Genomic DNA, 16,168 nt, shown 5'->3' on the forward strand with positions numbered 1-16,168 from the left:
TCCTTTAGGATTGACTGGATTGATCTCCTTATAGCCCAAGGACCTCTCAAGAGTCTTCTCCAACACCACAGTTCAAAAGCATCAATTCTTCGGCGTTCAGCTTTCTTTATAGTCCAACTCTCACATCCATACATGACCACTGGAAAAACCAAAACTTTGACTTGATGGACCTTTGTTGGCAAAGTAATGTCTCCGCTTTTGAATATGCTGTCTAGGTTTGTCATAGCTTTGATTCAAAGGAGCAAGCGTCTTTTAATTTCATGGCTGCAATCACCATCTGCATTGATTTTGGAGCCCCCCAAAAATAAAGTGATTTTATTGGTCCCATTGCCATGAAGTGAGGGACCAGATGCCATGATCTTTGTTTTCTGAATGCTGAATTTTAAGCCAACTTTTTCACTTTCTTCTTTCACTTTCATCAAGAGGCTCTTTACTTCTTTGCTTTCTGCCGTAAGGGTGGTGTCATCTGCATATCTGAGGTTATTGATATTTCTCCCTGCAATCTTGATTCCATCTTGTGCTTCATCCAGCCCAGCACTGCACATGATGTACTCTGCATATAAGTTAAATAAGCAGGATGACAATATACAGCCTTGACGTACTCCTTTTCATATTTGGAACCAGTCTGTTGTTCCATGTCCAGTTCTAACTGTTGGTTCTTGACCTGAATACAGATTTCTCAGGAGGCAGAACAGGTGGTCTGTTATTCCCATCTCTCAAAGAATTTTTCAGTTTGTGGTGAGCCACACAGTCAAAGACTTTGGTGTAATCAACAATACAAAAGTAGATGTTTTTCTGGAACCCTCTTTCTTTTTCGATGATCCAATGGATGTTGGCGATTTGATCTCCAGTTCCTCTGCCTTTTCTAAGTCCAGAATGTACATCTGGAAATTCACGGTTCACATACTGTTGAAGCCTGGCTTGGAGAATTTTGAGCATTACTTTACTAATGTGTGAGATGAGTGCAATTGTGCGGTAGTTTGAGCAGTCTTTGGCATTGCCTTTCTTTGAGATTGGAATGAAAACTGACCTTTCCCAGTCCTGTGGCCACTGCTGAGTCTTCCAAATTTGCTGGCATATTGACTGCACAACTTTAACAGCATCATCTTATAGGATCTGAAATAGCTCAAGTGGAATTCCATCACCTCCACTAGCTTTGTTCGTAGTGATGCTTTCTAAGGTCCACTTGACTTCACATTCCAGGATGTCTGGCTCTAGGTGAGGGATCACACCATCGTGATTATCTGGGTCATGAAGATATTTTTTGTATAGTTCTTCTGTGTATTCTTGCCACCTTGTCTTAATATATTCTGCTTCTATTAGGTCCATAAAATTTCTGTCCTTTATTTGCCCATCTTTGCATGAAACGTTCCTTCGTATCTCTAATTTTCTTGAAGAGATCTCTAGTGTTTTTCATTCTATTGTTTTCCTCTATTTCTTTGCACTGATCACTGAGGAAGGCTTTCTTATCTCTCCTTGCTATTCTTTGGAACTCTGCATTCAGATGCTTATATCTTTCCTTTTCACCTTTTCCTTTAGCTTCTCTTCTTTTCTCAGCAATTTGTAAGGCCTCCTTAGACAACCATTTTGCCTTTTTCCATTTCTTTTTCTTGGGGATGGTCTTGATCACTGCCTTGTGTACAATGTTATGAACCTCCATCCAAAGTTCTCCAGGCACTCTGTCTATCCGATCTAATCTCTTGAATCTATCTGTCACTTCCACTGTATAATTGTAAGGGATCTGATTTAGGTCATACCTGAACAGTCTAGTGGTTTTCCCTACTTTCTTCAATTTAAGTCTGAGTTTTGCAATAAGGAATTCATGATCTGAACCGCAGTCAGCTCCTGGTCTTATTTTTGCTGACTGTATAGAGCTTCTCCATCTTTGGCTGCAAAGAATATAATCAATCTGATTTCAGTATTGACCATCTGTTGATACACAAGATGGTGGAGTAGAAGAATGCTCACTCACCTTCTCCTAAAAAAACTTCATAATTACAACTCACTGCTGAGCAACCATTGACAGGAGACTGTTGCATAAAGATACCCCATGTCCAATGGCAAAGGAGAAACTCTAACAAGAAGGTAGGAGGGTCAAAATCACATTTATAATGAAACTCCATGCCCGCCAGAGATATTCAGAGGGCTCAAACAAAACCTTGTGCAAACCAGGAGACCCCACAGAGCCAGAGCCAGCCCTGCCTTTGAGTGTTTGCGTGTCTCCTGCAGAGGTCCTGGCCAGCAGTGGGCTGCCGCAGGGGCAGGGGCTCTGGGTGCAGCAGACCTGGGTGTGGCGTAAGCGCTCTTGGAAGGGGTCACCATTAACCCCCACAGAGCCACCAGACTTACCCAGCACTGGGGAAACAGACTCTTGGAGGGCACAAAAGAGGCCTGTGTGCACCAGGACTCAGGAGAAAGTAGCAGTGACCCCCCAAGAGACTGACCCAGCCTTGCCTGTGGGTTGTCCACGAGTCTCCAGCAGAGGCGTGGATTGGTGGTGGCCTGCTGCAGGGTCGGGGCACTGAGTGCAGCAGTGCATCATGGGACCTTCTGAAGGAGGTCGCCATTATCTTCATTACCTTCACCACAGTTTGGTCTCAGGTCAAACAAGGGAGAGGGAACACAGCCCCACCCATCAACAGAAAAGTGGATTAAAGATTTACTGAGCATAGTCCTGCCCACCAGAACAAGACCCAGTTTCCCCCACAGTCAGTCTCTCCCATCAGGAAACCTCAATAAGCCTCTTAGCCTTATCAGTCAGAGGGCAGACAGAATGAAAACCACAATCACAGAAAACTAACCAAACTGATCACATGGACCACAGCCTTGTCTAACTCAATGAAACCATGAGCCATGCCATGTAGGGCCACGCAGGACAGACGGGTCATGGTGGAGAGTTCTGACAAAACGTGGTCCACTGGAGAAGGGAATGGCAAGCCACTTCAAGAAGGTTCCTTGAAGGTTCTCAAGCCTGCCTTGAGAACCCTATGAACAGTGTGAAAAGGCAAAAACACAGGACACTGAAAAATGAACTCCCCAGGTCGGTAGGTGCCCAATGTGCTACTGGAGATCAGTGGAGAAATAACTCCAGAAAGAATGAAGGGATGAGGCCAAAGCAAAAACAACACCCAGCTGTGGATGTGACTGGTGATGGAGGTAAAGTCCAACGCTGTAAAGAGCAATAGGAACCTGGAATGCTAGGTCCATAAATCAAGGTAAATTGGAAGTGGTCAAACAGGAGATGGCAAGAGTGAACATCGACATTCTAGGAATCAGTGACTAAGATGGACTGGAATGGGTGAATTTAACTCAGATGACCATATGTCTACCACTGTGGGCAGGAATCCCTTAGAAGGAATGGAGTAGCCATCATGGTCAACATAAGAGTCCAAAACACAGTTCTTGGGTGCAATCTCAAAAACGACAGAATGATCTCTGTTTCTTTCCAAGGCAAACCATTTAATATCACAGTAATCCACGTCTATGTCCTGACCAGTAAAGCTGAGGAAGCTGAAGCTGACAGTTCTATGAAGACCAACAAGACCTTCAAGAACTAACACCCAAAAAAGATGTCCTTTTCATTACAGGGGCTGCTGCTGCTGCTGCTGCTAAGTTGCTTCAGTCGTGTCCGACTCTGTGCGACCCCAGAGACGGCAGCCCACCAGGCTTCCCCGTCCCTGGAATTCTCCAGGCAAGAACACTGGAGTGGGTTGCCATTTCCTTCTCCAATGCATGAAAGTGAAAAGTGAAAGTGAAGTTGCTCAGTCGTGTCCGACTCATAGCGACCCCATGGACTGCAGCCCACCAGGCTCCTCCGTCCATGGGATTTTCCAGGCAAGAGTACTGGAGTGGCTTGCCATGGTAGAATGCAAAAGCAGGAAGTCAAGAGACACCTGAAGTGACAGGTAAATTTGGTCTTGGAGTACGGAATGAAGCAGGGCAAAGGCACGAGTTTTGCAAAAAGCATGCACTGGTCATAGCAAACACCCTCTTCCAAGAACACAAGAGAAGACTCTGAGATCACCAAAGTGCAAAAACTGTATCAAAGAACACACACTAGGGAGTTATCACACCTTCATGGTTGGATCTGTAGACACAGTTGGAATGAGAGGCACCAGGATTAGGAAGGGTTGGGATGTGTCCATGATAAAAACACAAGCTGCCATGTGGGGTAAAACCTCATGTAAGGAATACTGTGTGTGCATGTATGTGTCTATGCCTGTCTGCACGTTTGCACACACAAGTGTGTGCATATGCATGTGTGTGCATGCATAAAGAGATTCATAAAACAATAACACCTACAGGTTCACGGCACTTGTTTTAAGTACGAGGATCCCACAGGACTCTGACTTTCCTTATTAAGTTTTTATGTATTGTTACATTTCTTCACATGAGGCATATCATAGAGCGTTGACATTATGAAGGAAAGATAAAATCTAATTTACCATTGAACAAAAAAGCTTTCCATGCAGGCTCAGTTCAACGGACATTTATTGAGCCTTTTAATCATTTTCTGTTGCTGTCCACATTGCTCACGCTGAGGTCCCTTCCTCCACGTTCAAGGTCAGTGATGCAGTGTTTTCTCAGACCCACTGAATGTCACGTCACTTTCTCTGAGTCTCTTCTGCCTCTCTCTCCTACTCTGAAAAATTATTACGACTGCATTGGACCCAACCAGATAAACTAATATAGTCTTTCTATTTTAAGATCAACTGATTAGCAATATTAAATCAATCTGCAATCTTAATTCCCCTTTGTCATGTGACTTAACATATTGACAGCTCAGGGATGAGGAATGAGACGTCTTTGCAGGATGGCGACATCATTCTGCCCACCATGAGCATCTTCTCTCCATGTGCTAGCCCTGCACTAGGCATGGAAATCATGACGGAAACTAGCACAAGAGGCACTTCCAAGAAAAATTACATCATCAACCAACATTTATAAAGGATTTCCTGTGTTCTGGGTATTGTTCCAAGCACCATATGTATGTGTTCATTCAACAAACATCAAGCGTGGACATCCATTTGCTGACAAAGGTCCATCTAGTCAAAACTATGGTTTTTCCAGTAGCCATGTATGTATGTGAGAGCTGGCCCATAAAGAAAGCTGAGTGCCAAAGAACTGATGCTTTCAAACTGTGGTGCTAGAGAAGACTCTTGAGAGTCCCTTGGACAGCAAGGAGATCAAAGCAATCAATCCTAAAGGAAATCAACCCTGAATACTCACTGGAAGGACTGATGCTAAAGCTGAAGCTCCAATACTTTGGCCACCTGATGCTAAGAGCCAACTCACTGGAAAAGACCCTGATGCTGGGGAAGACTCAGGGCAGAGAGAAGAAGGGGATGACAGAGGATGAGATGGTTGGACATGACTGAGCAACTGAACAACAATAAGATCTTCCATTGGCACTGGGGATGCCACAGTCAAAAAGTGAATGCAAATCCTTGCCCTGATGGAGAAGATGGTAAAGAGAAGAAAATGAATGCATCTGTCAAAAGAATCCTATGACATGGGTACATAATACTTCTCATTTGCAGAAAAGGAAACTGAGGCAAAGAATGGTAAATCATTTCCTTAATATTCTGGCAAGTGATAAAGCTGAACTTCAAATGTAGGTATTCTCTTTCTAGAACCCAAACTCACCATTATATTACGATGCCTCCTTTGACTTTGTCACCTCAAGACAGTCCCAACTAGAGTGAGTCCAATCGGACCATGTAACTAGGCCGCTCTGATGCACAGTGTCACACCTGGGCAAACTGCTAGATGGACAAACTGCGAGAGGTATTTCGACGGCAAAATTTGGCCTATCGAAACCCACCCTGGCTACTTCGCTCACCACGCCAGGCCAGCCTCATCAATGTGACCTTCCTTCTGCCTCTGCTCTTACTTTCATCCTATCGTTATTATCATAAAGAGTAAACCCTTGGTGTGGGAAGGAATCTGAGATAATTCTAAATCCCCTTTAAACTGAGAATGAGCCAGAGCCTGTGACTGGCATCTCTGTTTCCAAATCTAAACTGATATCTGTAAAGCCACCTATCACATTTCCAATTCTTTCTCTCCCTAACCTTTCTGCCACTCTAATCCCTTAACCCAAAACTCACAGTTGGCACAACAGCTCTGGGTCTAGAAATTTCAATCCTATGGAGTGTAGGCTTTGCAGTACCAAGATTGCAAGGGCAGTTAACTTTGGCAAAAATAAGGATTGCACCAAATTTCCTGAGAAACTCATAAAGGTCATGTAATCCAAAATAACTGGATGTTTATCAGAGGGGTTCATATTGTGATTCTCTTGAGAGATCATTATAATTTACTGCTTTAGTTCCCAAGAAATGCAAAGCTCAAGCTGATTGGCTCATTTTGTTCCCTGCTGAGTCAACAAAACCTGACCTGCTGCCATATTTTCCAGACTCTCCTGAGCCCTGCTGGCTCATCGGAAACTCTTTTCACACCTGCAGTCTCTTCCATTGACTCATGAATCACAAACTGAATCAAGAAAGCTCTACCTTTACTCCCTGTTGCAGGGGACCGCAAGCTTTCCCTTCAACAACACCCACCTCTTTGGTAGAACCCCTGTTGTGAAAGAAGGCTTCCCAGGCAGTGCTAGGGATAAAGGATCTGCCTTCCAGTTCAAGAGACATAAGAGACACAAGTTCAATCCCTGGGTTGGGAAGATCCCTTGGAGGAGGGCATGGCAACTCACTCCAGTATTCTTGCCTGGAGAATCCCACAGACAAAAGAGCCTGGTGGGCTACACTCCATGGGGTTGCAGAGTCGGACACAACTAAAGCAACTTGGCAAGCACACCCACCCACATGTTTTGAAAAAGTAGGTGCTGGTACAAAGATGTGGTTCTTCTTTATGCGTGTCTTATTAAAGTTACAGAGAATCATCCATACAAGAGTAAAAGATAATACCTGTCTATCGAGTGCTCTACCGTCAGAAAGAGGAATAGAAGCTGCAGGCCCAAGACCAGGACACATACTGCGTTTTAGCGTCATGCCCGGATGTCCTCGATGGCCCCCTTCCACTGCTTCCCCAAGGCTACTTGCAAACCCAGACTCCTGCGTCAGCCTGGACGGTTCGGATGCCTTGCTGCTGCTCCTCGTTTGCCTTCAACCTTCCCAGTGTGTAAAGGACAAGAACGATCACATTCAAGACTTTCCCCAGTCTCGACATGACTCAAGCAATTAGAAACGTCCCTCCTGTTTCACAGTGTGGTTTCATTTGATTATTTGGGTGCCACCGGAAGAAGTCATTTTTTTTAATCCCTTGTAGCTACTGTACCAGTCGCACTATATTTCTATATCAAACAATTTGAACCGAATGTTAGGAAATTGCATGGAACATTTGGGGCATCAGCTCCCTGGGCCACAATGGAAGCTTCAAATGAAAGCGAGAACTGTCCTATTCCCTGTCTTCCTTGTTTCCCACTCTGTCAAATCATCCATTTGTTTATATCAAAGGAATATTTTTCAGTCTTCAAACACAGAGCCTCCTCGAAAAGAAGCGATGCCAGTTTCCTGGATACCAGATCTGACATCTGCAAACAGACGTTGGTTTTCCACATTATATTTTAAAGAAATTATTATATCACTACCCATGATTTATTTCACTCAAAGGGACCTCCCAGGCATTGTTAAGTGAAGCTTGCCTGAGCCAACATTTAAAAGTCATAACGCCCTTCTAGTATTGACTCAGGGACATTTTATCTGTTCTTTCTCTGAAGAAAGATCACACTGCTTTCCTTTCAAGCTTAAAAGCTCAACACAAATCACTAAGCAGCGTTAAAGCTAACATGCTCACAAAGGCCATGCTCTCCAGGGCCAGACTCAGCAGAGGTGCGTGTGCACCGGCCGCGGCAAACAAAGGACCCAGAATGGAAGCATCAGACTCAGCAGAGGTGCGTGTGTGCCCGCCGCGGCAAACAAAGGACCCAGAATGGAAGCATCAGACTCAGCAGAGGTGCGTGTGTGCCCGCCGCGGCAAGCAAAGGACCCAGAATGGAAGCATCTGCCGCTGTTCACGTTCTGAAACGAATGATTCCAAAGCCTTCGTCACCTACAGGGACTGCAGATGCTGTTTTTAGATGATTACCGCTTACATACAGCTGACTGTCTTGATTCCACTGGGGAGTGCCTAATACACAGAGCACCCATGATGTGCCATGGTCTTGAGATAGTTATAGCACTGCACGCATGCATGCTAAGTCGCTTCAGTCGTGTCCAACTGTCTGCAACCCCATGGACTGTAGCCCGCCAGGCTCCTCTGTCCATAGGATTCTCCAGGCAAGAATACTGGAGTGGCTTGCCATGCCCTCTTCCAGGGTATCTTCCTGACTCAGGGCTTGAACCGGCGTCTCTTATGTCTCTGCATTGGCAGGTGGGTTCCTTACCACTACCGCCACCTGGGAAGCCCATTTATAGCCCTGCGATCATTCAAAAAAAGTTAAAGCATGCTTTTTCAACTATGCTTAAAAGGAGACAGCATGTAACTGCTTGCTGCTGCTGCTAAGTCGCTTCAGTCGTGTCCAACTCTGTGCGACCCCAGAGACGGCAGCCCACCAGGCTCCCCCATCCCTGGGATTCTCCAGGCAAGAACACTGGAGTGGGTGGCCACCACCTTCTCCAACGCATGAAAGTGAAAACTGAAAGTGAAGTTGCTCAGTCGTGCCTGACTCTTAGCGACCCCATGGACTGGAGCCTACCAGGCTCCTCCATCCATGGGATTTTCCAGGCAAGAGTACTGGAGTGGGGTGCCATTGCCTTCTCCGATGTAACTGCTTAGTGGGGAAGAAAAGAAACTGGGATAGAAGATTACTAGGTATTGATGTCTTGCTTACAAACAAGAACTTTTTTTTTTGGTTTTACAATACACAGATCTGCTGCTCTGGGCATAATTTATGATACTTTAGACAAGTTAATAGCCTGCTTTTGCTGGCGGCTTTGCTTTGACTCACCTCTCAATTGACTCATCGATTTCTGGGCTCCAGCACAGGCAACAACAAGCCAAGAAAACAGCGAGGCTGGTAGCACCAGATAGATTAGTGGCTGACTATCGCGGCCACCAGGACTCTGAGCAAAACTGCAAAGTACAGGAGGTTTGAGTGTTTCAATTCAGTCTGTTTCTTCAACCAGTTCTCAGCAGAAGGAAGACCACACTTGGGGCAGGTCCATTCTTCCTACGGTCCTGTCCCCTGTACTTGCAGGACGCTTAGCAGACACAGCTCAAGGCACCCAATGAAGGAAGCGTGCCCCCTCCAGATTGGGGCTGACACACATACCCTGATATTGCATACAAAAGAGATGACGAGCGACAGCCGACTCTGCAACACCGGAATTCTACTCCCGTGCTCTGTGATGACCTCAGTGGGAAGGAAATCCAAACAAGAGGAGATATATGTATATACATGTATGCATAGTAAGTCTCCTTAGTCGTGTCCGACTCTGTGAGACCCCGTAGACGGCAGCCCACCAGGCTCCCCCGTCCCTGGGATTCTCCAGGCATGAACACTGGAGTGGGTTGCCATTTCCTTCTCCGTGGGAAGGAAATCCAAACAAGAGGGGTATGTGTATATGTATGTATGTATGGTAAGTCTCCTTAGTCGTGTCTGAATCTCTGTGACCCCTGTGGACTATAGCCCGCCAGGCTCCTCTGTCCTTGGGATTCTCCAGGCAAGAATACTGGAGTGGGTTGCCATACCCTCGACCAGGGGATCTTCCTGACCCAGGATTGAACCCATGTCTCTTGTGTCTCCTGCACTGCAGGCAGTTTCTTTACCGCTGAGCCACTGGGGAAGCCTTTTATAGCTGGTTCATTTTGTTGTATGGCAGAAACTAACACAATACTGTAAAGCAATGATACTCGAATAAAAATTAATTAAAATAAACGAAGTACTCCCCTTCCTCCACACGTGTGCACACATATACACACCACACACACGCACACGTTAAGTACTCAGTCACATCACACAGTTCCGATGTGCTCTTTAACACTTTCTGCTGCCTTGCAGCTCCACAGAACTCACTCAACCAGCTCCATTCTCCCAGATTTTCCCTCCCTTACCCACATGCCTCCTCTCACACACAAATATCTAAATCCTGGTGAAAAATCTCAGGCAAACAGTCCCACACGACCCATGTTGAATTAAGGATTGATGTGCGTTCTGCTCCTTACTATTTGTAAAGAACAAAGTGATTTAGTGATCCAATTAAAACAATTAACAGTAAACACTCAAGGACTAATAAATATCTTTTCAGGCATATTTGCACACGAAAGAAGGCTTCCCAGGAGGCACTATTGGTAAAGAATCCGCCAAAGAATCCGCCTGCCAGTGCAAGAGACACAAGAGAGGCGGTTTCGATCCCTGGGTGGGGAAGATCCCCCAGAGGAGGGCATAGCAGCCCAGTCCAGTATTCTTGCCTGGAGACTTCCATAGACAGAGGAGCCTGGCGGGCTACAGTCCGTGGGGTTAATAAAGTTGGACACGACCGAAGCGACTTAGCACACACACACGCACGTACGAGAAAGAAAAACGTCTGCACCCATAACCTCTCCTGACCCCCAACCCCAAAACAAGACACAGAGTCACGAACTCAGGTCTCCATTTATCAGAGATTGACGGCGCCCCACGCTGGAACACTGGGGAAGCTGTCTTTCAGATTATGAAAAATAAACAACCATACGGCCTCCTTCCTCCTGGGTCACTGAGAAAGCAAGAGCCAGATTTGTTCTCATTCTCAAAGAGAAAGACAAAAAAAGCCAAAATTAGGGGAGAAGAAGTAAGTGGCCCTGAATCTTCAGGTTACACCTAAAATTCCTGGGTCTGTCCCACCTTCCTTGTGACCAGCTGACCACAAGCCCAAGACATGTCTTTCCGGCAAATGTCCTGAGGTTCGGCTTTATTTGGCCACCAAAGAAAAGTGTCGTTTTATTCAAGTTTTATTAAATGCAGTCCCTCCTCCCATAAAAATTATAATAAAATTCCAAGTGCAAGGATATGGCAAGTAATACTGCCCTGGGGAATGAGCACATAAAATCTGGAGGGGTGAACAGGCTTGGCTCTCATTTAGGCAAAGCGATGATCTGAACTCTCTCCTTGTGAAACTGCAAGGCTGTCTTCAGAATGACTTCACAAACACCCGGATGAAACATCAGAGCTCTTAAGGTGACTTATGTCTTTTCCTTTTTTTTTTTTTTTTTTGCCTTGTAGGATCTCAGTCCTATTGTGAAATGGAATGATTGTGTTGCAAGTTAAGAATCCCAGCGTGATTTCTGAGTTCTTTTCCATCTGTCCCTTTGAATGGGCACTTTGATGATTCTAAGAGTTAGCCAGAGCAGAGAGGTTATGGTAAATGAAACCACAACTGAGGGAGACCCACCGATCCTGTTTCTCTCATAGGTGTCATGCCAGCAGGGGTGAGATTCACCAAGGCCTCCTAGGTGAGCAGGCACAGAGAGAATACAGGCGGACTATGTCCTTATTCCTGGAAAACTCGTACCCAAAAGAAGTATCACTACCCCCAACAGAGCAGTCCAACATAAAAACCCATCCACACGATTTAACTGAAGCTCTATGATTCACCCCTGTGGGAAAAAAAAGTCCATCTTAAACCTTCCCCGATAATTTCAGTTGATAAAGAATCTGCCTGCAACGCAGGAGACCCGGGTTCAATTCCTGGGTTGGGAAGATCCACTGGAGATGGGAAAGGCTACCCACTTCAGTATTCTGGCTTAGAGAATTCCATGGATGTCCCTGGGGCCGCAAAAAGTTGGACACAACTGAGCGACTTTCACTTTCACTTTTCTTTCACTACGATTCACTCCTTTGAGGAAAAAATAAATAAATAAATCCACCTTAAAGCTTAGTGCTATTCCTGAAGACACTCTTATAAAAATGCTTCATTTAATCATACGTACGTGCTCAGTCCTCCAACTCTCTGCACCCTTATGCACCATAGCCCACCAGGCTCCTGTGTCTGTGGGATTCTCCAGACAAGAATGCTGCAGTCGGTTGCCATGCCTTCCTCTAGGGGATCTTCCCAACCCAGGGATCGAACCTGAGTCTCCTGCATTGCAGGCAGATTCTCTACCACTGAGCCACTGAGAAAGCCCTCATTTAATCATTTGTGTATGTGTGTGTGTTAGTTGCTCAGTTGTGTCCGACTCTTTGCGACCCCATGGACTGCAGCACAGCCCACCAGGCCCCTTTGTCCATGGGATTTTCCAGACAAGGGCTGCCATTTCCTTCTCCAATGCAGGAAAAGTGAAAAGTGAAAGTGAAGTCGCTCAGTTGTGTCCGACTCTTAGCAACCCCATGGACTGCAGCCTACCAGGCTCCTCCATCCATGGGATTTCCAGGCAAGAGTACTGGTGTGGGGTGCCATTGCCTTTTCTGCCATTTAATCATAGATACCTTCAAACTCTGTGATTCTGGTTTATAATTAGGAGACTTCTATAAATCATCATTTGTAAATGGAAATTACAGGTCACCAGCTAATTAAAATGTTCACTTATGGGGGCGTCAGCATAGACAGTGAGTAACATGTAACAAATTAGAATTGTTTCCTCATTATTGTTTTATGTGAGTATGTACACACATGTGTGGAAAATTTTTTATTTTTTTTAAATCATATGGTAAAAAGCCACGAAGACACAGAAGCAACTTGGTTTATTCCCCTAAGCCATCAAGTCCTACGCATTAAAATGCTTTTAAATATATCTTGTATTAATTTAGAAACACCAAAACAGTAGAATAATTATATAGTGAGTGTCCGTGTACTCAGCACCCAGCTTTAAGAACAGAGCAGCAGCACACAGCCACAGCCCAAGAAGCCTCTTCCTAATGTGTACACCAAAACAGTAGAATAATTATATAGTGAGTGTCCGTGTACTCAGCACCCAGCTTTAAGAACAGAGCAGCAGCACACAGCCACAGCCCAAGAAGCCTCTTCCTAATGTGTACACCAAAACAGTAGAATAATTATACAGTGAGTGTCCGCGTACTCAGCACGCAGCTTTAAGAACGGAGCAGCAGCACACAGCCACAGCCCAAGAAGCCTCTTCCTAATGTGTGTGCTGTTGGTCCCCAAACACTGCCCCTGCTCTCAGAGCGACGCTGACTATTCTGATGCACTTCCTTGTGCTCTTGGTGTCTGTGTTACACATGTGTCTCTCCACTATACGTAAGCGGCATGTTTTTACCTTCTTGCAGCATGTTACGTTATCCTTGGCTTTTGATGCCCTGTGTGACACTTACGAGTTGCATCCTGGTTCTGTCTTACCACAGCATAATAGGTAATAGTGAAAGGAAAAGAAGTATAGTTGACCTATTGCATTTGCTCATTACCAGGGCCTTATTTCCAGCTTCTCCACACTTCATCCTTGCACGATTATCACAGTTCTCTCACTGGCCTGCCTGCCTCTAGTCTCTTCTAAACTAAAACAATTTCCATGAAACTACCAGGAGTGCAATAAAACATGAAGACACTAAAAATGTGCAAAACTAGTCCGTGAATCCCTGTCCTTCCCCCATCACAGTGGTGCTCCCTTGTCTACCTTCCGAGGCCGCAGGGTCACACCCAGACCCTGCAGCCCCCATGGAGGTCCAGGCAGCCTCGCTGGGCGGTTCTCACTCACGCTGACCGTTTCCTGGTCCATCAGCAGCAGTTTCTACCAGAAGGCTCTGGCAACGTGTGCAAGCGCAGCCCACAGTGGGTGGCATTTCACCCACTATGAAATGCCAGGAGCTATTGCTCTGGGCAACCAGGACGGACAGAAGCTGATGGAGAAACATCCTCCATGGAGGGGAGGATGCTGAGATGTGTTCTGTGGATACAAAGCCAGAGACTCTCCATGGAAGCTTCAGCAGGATGGAGCCCAATGGTCCATAGTATGGCCCCATTTATTAAAGCCTTTCTTGGTTTTCTCTCCCTCTCTTCTCATCTCCAGTCTCTGCCTGTCTCTGCTGGGTTCGGCTCCAACATGAGCTACTGGTACTTGAAGCCTTGCCTCGATGTCTGCCTTTTAGACAAATGGATAGAGACCCTCAGGAGAGACACTGGAATTGGATCACTCACCAGTCAGATGGCAAGAGGCATCCTATGACTGATGACGAGTCGGAGAGTAGCAGGGCTGGGCAGCCGCCAGGATTACTGAGAGGCTCACCTGTGGTGGATCCGGTCCAGGTAGAAGAGGAAGCACTGGCTTTCGCATTTCTTCTAGTCCTGGAAAGATATAAGAGCGGTGATAATTAAAAGGATTATAGAGTTGAATAGCTTTTGTTAAATACCCTGGAAGCCTAGCAGAAAGAGAGTTACATGCTGAGACAGCCAGCCGTCACCTCATGGCACATCATGGGAGCCAGGAAGCCTACAGGCAGCTTTGCAGAAGCCTACGTGTCCTGCAGCCAGTAGGCAAACAGTGCTGAAAATCAGGCACAAGCTTTGATCTTCAGGGTGGTGGAGGTACAAAGGAGCTTGAATTTACAGTTCAAAACCTCTCCGATGAAAACCCTAAAAAGGCAGCAATAGTACCCACCAGGATAGGGATTTTGGAGGGCTGACATTTCTAGAAAATTTGAACTGCTGGAGCCACGTGAAATCATCCAGCTACGGAAAAGCAGCTTCTTGTCATTGCTAGTGAACAAGAGCATCCTGTGGCCTGAAGACTGTGACTTGAGAAAGACGCCTTGATGACGGGCCACTCAAGACCGTCTTTAATGTCCTCTTCTTCTTTCTAGTCCCCAGAACAAGGAGCAGTTCTCAGCAGAGCCCAGTTGGGACAGTCCACTTGCTGCTATGGGAAGAAAGGGATTAGGATCAAAAACAGTTGGAGGGTATGGCTTCTTTGTACCTGCGGTAACTGGGAGGAAAGGCCTGGAAACTGATGTTGAAGATACAGGACCAGAGGCAGGGAGGACAGAGCCAGAATATAAGCCTGTGCAGGAGAGGATTCTCCACTGAAGGGGAACTCTCCCGTGTCTTAAGATTTGCCATCCTGGCAGACACACCTGGAGCCTGTCCTAATACGTTGTTGGAAGGGCCCTTTAAAGCTTAGCGAGATGATGGCCTCTAGAATAAATCAGGTGGCTATACCAGCCTGCCTTGGCACAGTGTTAAGAAAGAGATCAAAAGGCCCAGTTTTTGCAACAGCTTTCAGCTGATACCCTAAGTGTAAGGGGAAGGGAAATGTTAGTCGCTAAGTCATGTCCGACTCTCTGTGACCACATGGACTGTAGCCCACCAGGTTCCTCTGTCCATGGACTTCTCCAGGCAGGAATACTAGAGTGGGTTGCCATTTCCTACTCCAAGGGCCATCTTCAAAATGTGATAGACTTTAATGGAACAGTCCATCATACAGTCTTACGTACTTATGTACTTTTATGTATGCTATACATGGCCTTAGAACCAAAGCTTTTCCTTTTTTAAAATATTGGAAATTAAAGCTGAGATATTTATAAAATTTTTCTTTAACTGTTAAAATATAAACCTATTCCATTTTAACATAAATATGTTATCAATAGTAACTGTATTTCCCAAAAATAATTTAGTGAAAAGAGTGGACTGGTTTTACATTTTGTAAATCTCTTTCAAGTCTGCCCTAATTAAATAGTAAAATTTCAGGCTCTCCTGTCTACTGCTTTTGCTCTGTTGTGATCCATTGTTCTGGCTGGATGCTCTGTTGCTCACTGTGTCTGACTGTTTGTGACCTCATGGACTCTAGACCGCCAGGCTCCTCTGTCCATGGGATTCTCCAGGCAAGAATACTGGAGTGCGTTGCCATTTCCTTCTCCAGGGGATCTTCCTAACCCAGGGGCTGAACTTGCATCTTCTGCATTGGCAGGCGGGTTCTTTACCACTGAGCCACCTGAGAAGTCCCTATTTTGCTTGAAGTGGTTTAAACAAGTGGAATTCACAGGTAACATACTTGGAAGAGGGAGTAATATTTTGACGACCTTTTTATATAATTGTGGAAATTTATCTTCAACGTGACACCAAAACTTGACAGAGGGTAGTTCATTAAAGTTAGTTGCATCGTGATATCTGAAACCAAGCTGGGTGTCCCCTTGGCGATTCCAGGCTTCCCAGGTGGCCTAATGGTAAAGAGCCCGCCTGCCAATGCAGGAGGCACAGGAGACATAGGTTCAGTCCCTGGGTCGGGA

General features: G+C 45.7%; 1 long non-coding RNA gene across 3 annotated transcripts in view; it reads right to left on the minus strand.

Moving 5' to 3' along the window:
- The window catches only part of LOC133232964 (uncharacterized), a 109,061-nt gene that overhangs the window by 26,746 nt on the left and 66,147 nt on the right, over positions 1–16,168 (minus strand). For 2 of the 3 annotated variants that reach the window (XR_009731543.1, XR_009731542.1), the window contains exons 4-5: positions 14,545–14,799; positions 14,085–14,231 (exon numbers count right to left, since the gene is read on the minus strand). This is a non-coding gene — a long non-coding RNA (uncharacterized LOC133232964). The remainder of the gene's footprint in view (positions 1–14,084; positions 14,232–14,544; positions 14,800–16,168) is intronic. The other variant, XR_009731544.1, reaches the window with a different exon arrangement.

The sequence above is a fragment of the Bos javanicus genome, chromosome 19, assembly GCF_032452875.1.
Source record: "Bos javanicus breed banteng chromosome 19, ARS-OSU_banteng_1.0, whole genome shotgun sequence".
Taxonomy (NCBI): domain Eukaryota; kingdom Metazoa; phylum Chordata; class Mammalia; order Artiodactyla; family Bovidae; genus Bos; species Bos javanicus.